The sequence below is a fragment of the Corythoichthys intestinalis genome, chromosome 16 (genome assembly GCF_030265065.1).
Source record: "Corythoichthys intestinalis isolate RoL2023-P3 chromosome 16, ASM3026506v1, whole genome shotgun sequence".
NCBI lineage: Eukaryota > Metazoa > Chordata > Actinopteri > Syngnathiformes > Syngnathidae > Corythoichthys > Corythoichthys intestinalis.
The window spans coordinates 6,507,104-6,516,946 of record NC_080410.1 but is presented as its reverse complement, the minus strand read 5'-3'; the positions used below and the strand labels follow the sequence as shown (position 1 = coordinate 6,516,946).

The following is a 9,843-nucleotide window of genomic DNA, read 5'->3' as shown; positions in this document are numbered from 1 at the left end:
ATAACGGAAGCCAAATGTTTTCTGTAACTCTTCACAAGCTTTTCACACACTGTTGCTGGTATTTTGGCCCATTCCTCCATGCAGATCTCCTCTCGAGCAGTGATGTTTTGGGGCTGTCGTTGGGCAACATGGACTTTCAACTCCCTCCACAGATTTTCTAAGGGGTTGAGATCTGGAGACTGGCTAGGCCACTCCAGGACCTTGAAATGCTTCTTACGAAGCCACTCCTTTGTTGCCCTGGCTTTGTGTTTGGGATCATTGTCATGCTGAAAGACCCAGCCACGTCTCATCTTCAATGCCCTTGCTGATGGAAGGAGATTTTCAGTCAAAATCTCTCGATACATGGCCCCATTCATTCTTTCCTTTACACATATCAGTTGTCCTGGTCCCTTTGAAGAAAAACAGCCCCAAAGCATCATATTTCCAACCCCATGCTTCACAGTGGGTATGGTGTTCTTCAGATGCAATTCCGTATTCTTTAGACCACTTTTTAGACCTCGTTAGAAGACGTTAGACCTCTTTGACAGCCAGAAATCTTGCTTGTTTGTAGGCGACCAAATACTTATTTTCCACTCTAATTCGGAAATAAATTCCTTAAAAATCAAACAATGGGATTCCCCCCCCCCCACATTCTGTCTCTCATGGTTGAGGTTTACCCATGTTGACTATTACAGGCCTCTCTAATCTTTTCAAGTAGGCGAACTTGCACAATTGGTGGTTGACTAAATACCACCAAAATATACCCCACCAAAATATACCCCACTGTATATTTAATCCCCCAAATTAAATACACTATTGTTTCAACATGTTTAATTTAATACGTTATCTAGAAAAAAAAAAAAAAAACTTTTTTCTCCCCAACTCCAAGAGGTGCTGCATCAAAATTTAAAAAAAAAAAATTAAAAATTGTATATATATATATATATATATATATATATATATTAGAGCTGAAACGAGTACTCGAGCAACTCGAGTAACTCGAGTTTAAAAACTGATCCGAGTAATTTTATTCACCTCGAGTAATCGTTTATTTTGACAGCTCTAAGCATCACGTTTTGCTAGGACTACTTTTAATGCGGGACAACGCGCTGTCACGTGCGGAGAGGAAGAAGGGAAAAAAAAAAACTTACTGCAGCCGACAGCCGCCACAAACGACGCCAACGTTGCTAAATACTAGCCCGCACAATGCTACATTGGTAACAGGCAGCGTCTGGCGCGTCTCATAGAGATCACATGTATGTTGAACTAGATGTGAAATGACAGACTCGGCCGCGTCTGGGCAGCGTTTGTAAACAGCCGCCATCTTAAAGCAGTACAGCGCTAAGCGCTAATAAATAAGATTAACGTTACTGTCGCTACTAGCTCACGGAACGTTAGCCCTGCGGAGGGCTAGGTTTCAATTAATTATGACCACTGTCGATGCGTGGCTAACGTGTCTTACATACAGGCTTTAACATAACATAGCATTGTGGAGTGATGAGGGTGTAAAATAAAAACTTAATCATGCACTGCAAAAACTCAAAATCCTATCAGGACTTACAGTTTAGACTAACTTAAAACTTAACTAGAACTTAAAAATGGCTTGACACAAAGAGAAATTCAATTGAAACACGTGGGGAAAAAATCGTAACTTTTAAGTGATGTGTGTTATCAAGCGTAACGGCATTTCTAGGTAAGATATATATATATATTAATAAGATCTAAAAGTTTTTTGAGTGAAAGCAGTGAATTAGTCTTTTTTTTTTAATTCTAGTTACACCTGAGATGCAATTGTTGGCTGTTTTCAACAATATACATCGAAAATAAAGACATTGAGTGACTGAAAATGGTTCAAGATTAGATGAAATGTCTTGTTTTCTCATGTATATGTATAATTGCTCTTCACCTAAAAATATATTTGTTTTATCCGATTACTCGATTAATCGATAGAATTTTCAGTCGATTGCTCGATTACTAAAATATTCGATAGCTGCAGCCCTAATATATATATATATATATATATGTATATGTATATATGTCAAACGATTAAAATTTTTAATCGAGTTAAACACAGCTTAAAAATTAATTAATCATAATTAATTGCAGTTCAAACCATCTATAAAATATGCCATACTTTTCTGTAAATTATTATTGGAATGGAAAGATAAGACACAAGATGGATATATATTTTCAAGATACTGTACATAAGTATTTGTTTATTATAACAATAAATCAGCAAGATGGCATTAACATTATTAACTGTTAAATTGATCCATGGAAAGAGGGACTTGTAATTCTTAAAAGATAAATGTTAGTACAGGTTATAGAAATTTTATATTAAAACCCCTCTTAATGTTTTTGTTTTAATAAAATTTGTAAAACTATCAATAAAAAAATAAACTTGTAGCTCGCCATTGTTGATGTCAATAATTACACAATGGTGCTGAAACCCATAAAATCAGTCACACCCAAGCGCCAGCAGAAGTTGACAAAACACCCAAAAACACAAGTAACAAGTGCACATGACACTGTGCTGTCATTTTAATCTGTTTGAGCGGGGTATGTGCGTTAAATGCGTCAAATATTTTAACGTGATTAATTTAAAAAATTAATTACCGCCCGTTAACGCGATAATTTTGATAGCCCTGAGATATAATATAGATATATGTATACAGTGCCTTGCAAAAGTATTCGGCCCCCTTGAATCTTGCAACCTTTCGCCACATTTCAGGCTTCAAACATAAAGATATGAAATTTAATTTTTTTGTCAAGAATCAACAACAAGTGGGACACAATCGTGAAGTGGAACAACATTTATTGGATAATTTAAACTTTTTTAACAAATAAAAAACTGAAAAGTGGGGCGTGCAATATTATTCGGCCCCTTTACTTTCAGTGCAGCAAACTCACTCCAGAAGTTCATGAGGATCTCTGAATGATCCAATGTTGTCCTAAATGACCGATGATGATAAATAGAATCCACCTGTGTGTAATCAAGTCTCCGTATAAATGCACCTGCTCTGGGATAGTCTCAGGGTTCTGTTTAAAGTGCAGAGAGCATTATGAAAACCAAGGAACACATCAGGCAGGTCCGAGATACTGTTGTGGAGAAGTTTAAAGCCGGATTTGGATACAAAAAGATTTCCCAAGCTTTAAACATCTCAAGGAGCACTGTGCAAGCCATTATATTGAAATGGAAGGAGCATCAGACCACTGCAAATCTACCAAGACCAGGCCGTCCTTCCAAACTTTCTTCTCAAACAAGGAGAAAACTGATCAGAGATGCAGCCAAGAGGCCCATGATCACTCTGGATGAACTGCAGAGATCTACAGCTGAGGTGGGAGAGTCTGTCCATAGGACAACAATCAGTCGTACACTGCACAAATCTGGCCTTTATGGAAGAGTGGCAAGAAGAAAGCCATTCCTCAAAGATATCCATACAAAGTCTCGTTTAAAGTTTGCCACAAGCCACCTGGGAGACACACCAAACATGTGGAAGAAGGTGCTCTGGTCAGATGAAACCAAAATTGAACTTTTTGGCCACAATGCAAAACGATATGTTTGGCGTAAAAGCAACACAGCTCATCACCCTGAACACACCATCCCCACTGTCAAACATGGTGGTGGCAGCATCATGGTTTGGGCCTGCTTTTCTTCAGCAGGGACAGGGAAGATGGTTAAAATTGACGGGAAGATGGATGCAGCCAAATACAGGAACATTCTGGAAGAAAACCTGTTGGTATCTGCACAAGACCTGAGACTGGGACGGAGATTTATCTTCCAACAGGACAATGATCCAAAACATAAAGCCAAATCTACAATGGAATGGTTTAAAAATAAACGTATCCAGGTGTTAGAATGGCCAAGTCAAAGTCCAGACCTGAATCCAATCGAGAATCTGTGGAAAGAGCTGAAGACTGCTGTTCACAAACACTCTCCATCCAACCTCACTGAGCTCGAGCTGTTTTGCAAGGAAGAATGGGCAAGAATGTCAGTCTCTCGATGTGCAAAACTGATAGAAACATACCCTAAGCGACTTGCAACTGTAATTGGAGCAAAAGGTGGCGCTACAAAGTATTAACGCAAGGGGGCCGAACAATATTGCACGCCCCACTTTTCAGTTTTTTATTTGTTAAAAAAGTTTAAATTATCCAATAAATTTTGTTCCACTTCACGATTGTGTCCCACTTGTTGTTGATTCTTGACAAAAAATTAAAATTTTATATCTTTATGTTTGAAGCCTGAAATATGGCGAAAGGTTGCAAGGTTCAAGGGGGCCGAATACTTTTGAAAGGCACTGTATATTAGAAATCGATTTTTTTTTTTTTTAAATCCAATATAATTTTGTCATTTTACATTTGGTTTGATCAAATTTTAAAAATATTTTTTAAAGTTGTTATTTTAAGATTTTGTTTGTATTAGTTGATTTTGTTTCAATTTAATTTTCTATATTTAATGTTTTTGTGCCTGTGATTGGCTGGCAACCAGTTGAGTATGTACCCCGCCTGCTTTATGAATATTTGTTAAATGTAAATTCAGTCGTCAACGGGTTAAATTGGGGGTTGATTACAAAAATGTCTGTAACATTGACACATTTTTAAAAGTAGCATCAGTCTGCAATTTTAGCGAGAAACCCAAATTTGAGGGACATTACTTGCTTTTGCGGGACACAAAAAAATGATGTGGTGGGATTGATTTGGCCCCCGGGCAGCATGGTGGACACCCCAAAAAGCATGCCTCTGAAGATTATTAATGTTCTTTAATATTTAACTTTTCAAACATGACCTTAGTGCCTGAATGCCTCAGTCTGCTTAGTGCTTTTTATTTCCAAACACCAACTACTGATATTCTCCTCAACTTTTTTGTTTGTTGGTTGGTTTTAAAGTTGAACTAAAGCCAAAATCAAGTAAAAACTCACTTTTTGAGGACAGCGCGTCAAAAACGGCACGTCCACAGGAAGTTTTATTCACTAGCAACACTGTAATCTAGTGGAATTTGTTGGGTGTTGCAGGATGAATGCAAGATGACCTTAACCATTTTCCCAAGCAAATTAATCTTGTTGAATAAAAGTAAAATGAGGAAAAACTACTCACCCTTTATTGCCACCTGACAGACCTTGTTGATAAAATGATCAATATATTAACTCATCGGCTGCCATTGACAGCGGTACACGTCTAGACTCTAGTCCATTTGGATGGAAGGGCTGACAGCGGATGAACAAACCAACGACTAATTTTCCAATCAATCTGATTTTGTGATTAATCTAATTCCAAAACGTTATTGGTATTAAAAATCCATTGCGAATAAGTGGGTCAATGAAAAACAAATCTGTCAAATAATTTTTGTGATTAATAAATTGAATCTGATCCATTCATTAATCTCATTTTGAGATTAATCTGAGCGTGCTAACGCAGTCAGTGGCAATTAAACATGATCATTGTCAGTGAACAGGTTAATGATAGATTAATCAATTCAATAATTTTGCGCTCAATCATCGTATTTGATAGATTTATAAACCATCGTCAATGGTGCTGAAAGGACACATTAGCTAACTTCACTGTAACTTCACTTAACTTCACTGTATAATGTGTCCAGTCCCTGACAAAAGTCTTGTTGCTAATCCATTTTGTAGAAACAATTGCTAATAACCTGACTTTTAATTATTCAATTGGTTTCAGAAATGGCTCATATGAAAGCTAAGACCCTCCCAAATGATGTTGAATGTACAAAAATATATTTGTTTCACTGAAAAAAGATCTATCATTTAATGAAGACATAAAGGTCAAATTTTGGCATGACAAAAGTTTGTCGCCTACAGAAAGTAGTGTGAAAATTGAGCAAAAAAACGTACTTCAAATACTAAAATATTTTACATAACATAAGCGAATTAAGTAGTGGTGCTGCGAGATCCAAATGTAATATTTTGTATGACTTTCATGGGCTTGAAAGACTGCATCCATGCGGTTCGGCAAGGATTCATACAAGTCATCAGGAATATCAAAGAAAGCAGTCTTGCATGCCTCCCAGAGTTCATCAACATTCTTGGGTTTCATGCTCACTGATGTTCATGTCTGGTGACTGGGCCTGTCAGTCCTGGAGTATCTTGATCTTCTTTGCCTTGAGGAACTTTGAGGTAGAGATTGACGTATGCGATGGAGCACCATCCTGCTGCAGAATTTGTCCCTTTTTATGGTTAGGAATGTAAGAGGCAGCTAAGATTTGTTGATATTTCAGACTATTTATGTTGCCTTCCACCATGCAGGTCTCTCGCACACCCCCATACTGGATGTAACCCCAGACCATGATTTTGTCACCACCAAACTTCACTGTTTGGGTGGCAACATAAATAGTCTCAAATATCAGCAAATCTTAGCTGCCTCTTACATTCCTAACTACAAAAAGGGACAACTTCTGCAGCAGGATGGTGCTCCATCGCATACTTCAATCTCTACCTCAAAGTTCCTCAGGGCAAAAAAGATCAAAAACCTCCAGGACTGGCCAGCCCTGTCACGAGACATGAACAGGATGAAAGAGGAATCATGGAAGACGAAACCCAAGAATGTTGATGAACTCTGGGAGGCATGCAAGACTGCTTTCTTTGATGTTCCTGATGACTTCATCAATAAATTGTATGAATCCTTGCCGAACCGCATGGATGCAGTCTTTCAAGCCCATGGAAGTCATACAAAATATTAAATTTGGATCTCACAGCACCACTACTACTGTCATGTAAAATATTTCTGTATTTGAAGTAGATTTTTTGTTCAATTTTCACACTACTTTCTGTAGGCGACAAAACTTTTGTCTTGCCAAAATTTGACCTTTATGTCTTCATTAAATGATAAATCTTTTCTCAATGAAACAAATATATTTTTGTACATTGAACATCATTTGGGAGGGTCTTAGCTTTTAAAAGAGCCATTTCTGAAACCAATTGAATAATTAAAAGTCAGGTTATTAGTAGGGCTGTCAAACGATTAAAAATTTTAATCAAGTTAATTACAGCTTAAAAATTAATTAATCGTAATTAATCGCAATTAATCGCAATTCAAACCATCTCTAAAATATGCCATATTTTTATGTAAATTATTGTTGGAATGGAAAGATAAGACACATGACGGATATATACATAAAACATACTGTACATCAGTACTGTATTTGTTTATTGTAACAATAAATCCACAAATGGCATTATTAACATTCTTTCTGTTAAAGTGATCCACGGATAGAAAGACTTGTAGTTCTTAAACAATAAATGTTATAGTAACAAGTTATAGTAATTTTATATTAAAACCCCTCTTCATGTTTTCGTTTTAATAAAATTTGTAAAATTTTCAATCATAAGTAGAGTTAATATAATAATAATAATAAAAATAACAATAATAAAAATAGAGTGAAAAGTTTTACGTGTATTTTGCATAGCTAAATTGATATGGAATGCCAGTTTATTTAGCATTGTTGTTTAACTGTGTAGGAATAGGGCCTCATTACTATAGACTAAAGTGCTTTTCTTTTTGAGAACTTTTTTTTTTTTTTTGGGAGAGATAGGAATATTATTTTTGTTGTCGTTTCACTAAACGATACTTATGTTTGTTGTGAAGGAGAAGCTTATGCCAATAAACGGCGCGCCTGTGTCCACTCGCCTTTACTGTATAGACCCTACCCACGTGACGTCACACACAGCCCTAAACCACGCCCCCGCACCATGTTGGCCGGCAACACATCGTTTTTCCCCATTGAGGCTACATACATTCCTCCTATTTACGGCGTGTTTTTCTGCTCCTTAACATTAATAATCAAAATGGTGAAGGCGTGTGTGGCTGTTCGTTGCACTAACAGAGAAGATGGAAGGAGAGACTTGAAATTTTACCGTATTCCGAGGGATCCAAATAGAAGAGCGAAATGGACGGCTGCAATTCGACGTGAAAATTGGACACCAAAAAATCACCAGAGACTATGTAGTAGTCATTTTATATCCGGTAAGATGCATTTAATATATATTTAGAGGGTTTTGGCCTGACAACCACAATTAAGATCATTGCTAGGCTAATCGCCGACAACATACGACGTAGTACGACATAGTTTCAAATTCAAGATGTTTGTGACTTCCCTATCTTCCACCATCATTATTTTTTGAATAATATTTAGCTGGTACCAAGTAAAAGAAACTGGCCTCGTCTACGGGGCTGACAAATAACCACAATTAAGATCATTGCTAGGCTAATCGCCGACAACATACGACGTAGTACGACATAGTTTCAAATTCAAGATGTTTGTGACTTCCCTTTCTTCCACCATCGTTATTTTTCGAATAATATTTAGCTGGTACCAAGTGAGGGAAACTGGCCTCGTCTACGGGGCTGACAAATAACCACAATTAAGATCATTGCTAGGCTAATCGCCGACAACATACACGTATGTATGTAGTGCGTGCTATCGCTAAACCATATAAACATTAAAAGCCTTTATGTAGTGCGTGCTATCGCTAAACCATATAAACATTAAAAGCCTTAACTCCATTGACAAACGACATGAAATACATTAGACTTGACAGTGGATGTTAGCAATAACAAAAGAATTCGAATTGAAAATTTCGTAACTCACCTTTCCAAGCACAAGATAGATTCCTGCCAAACGAGGACCTGTTTCACCCAACCAGCAACGAAGTATTTATAAGCGTCCAAGCTCTTGAAGTTTTTCGTGAGAATAGGCCGATTTTGTGTGGACAAGATCATTTTAAATATCAGCGTAGCAGATGTCAGGCAGACAGGGCGAAGACAGTGGGTCGAAAAACATCGATTTGGGCATCAAATATGGATCTGGCGACTGTATAGAACGAAGCTTTTCCTCATAACGCCTTTTATGCAACAGATCCAGTGAGTTTGCGGCATCAGAAAGCACCGGGTCTTCCATGAAATGCATTTTAAATTGCGCCATCAATTGAAAGCAATGCAAATACAGAGTCAAAATGACGGACAAGTGGGCGGAACCCTACAGCGAACACGTGGTGCGTGGGTAGGGTCTATAGCATATATAGGGGGGAGAACAAGTATTTGATACACTGCCAAAACCCATTGGCAGTGTCTCAAATACTTGTTCTCCCCACTGTATCTGTACATATCTTACCCAAAATAAAACAAGAGACACATAATTGCCACTAAAAGAAAGAAAACTTACCGAAATATGTGTGGAGCACAAATAGCAATTTGCATTGCATTGTGAATACAGCATAAACGTCTCACAACTACTAATTCTCCCACGTTTAGAAGACATAACATGAGGATGGAACGGCGCTGCCCCCAAGCGGCCGGTGGCATTCTCTTCACTCTTAATGTCCATAAACGGCCTCATTGTAATGTTTGAGGCAATATGCCAGCGGGTGCGTTAATTGCGTCAAATATTTTAACGTGATTAATTTAAAAAATTAATTAACGCCCGTTTACGCGATAATTTTGACAGCCCTAGTTATTAGCAATTGTTTCAACAAAATGGATAAACGACAAGACTTTTGTCAGGGATTGTAGTAGTTGGAGCGCTGAAGGAAGGGCCTCTCCACTTTGTCTATGTATCATGAGCCTCTTATTTAAAAAAATAACATTTTTTGGGCCAGTTTTGCTTTTGTACGGGGTACCGAGCCCCTTGGTAATGGCTGTTTGGTCCCTTTACGACCGGTGTCAGAGTTTGGTCCGCATTGCCGGGAGTTAGTCGAATTCGTTCCCAGTGAGGGTTAGACTCCACCAAGGCTGCCCTTTGTCACCGATTCTGTTCATAATTTTTATGGACAGAATTTCTTGGCGCAGCCGAAGCGTTAAGGGGGTCCGGTTTGGTGACCTCAGCATTGCATCTCTGCTTTTTGCAGATGA

At 37.8% G+C, this 9,843-nt stretch overlaps 1 long non-coding RNA gene across 1 annotated transcript in view; it reads right to left on the bottom strand.

Moving 5' to 3' along the window:
- The window catches only part of LOC130904501 (uncharacterized), a 35,816-nt gene extending 26,855 nt beyond the window's left edge, over positions 1-8,961 (bottom strand). The window contains exon 1 of the long non-coding RNA XR_009060857.1: positions 8,585-8,961. This is a non-coding gene — a long non-coding RNA (uncharacterized LOC130904501). The remainder of the gene's footprint in view (positions 1-8,584) is intronic.
- Positions 8,962-9,843: the final 882 nt, after the last annotated feature.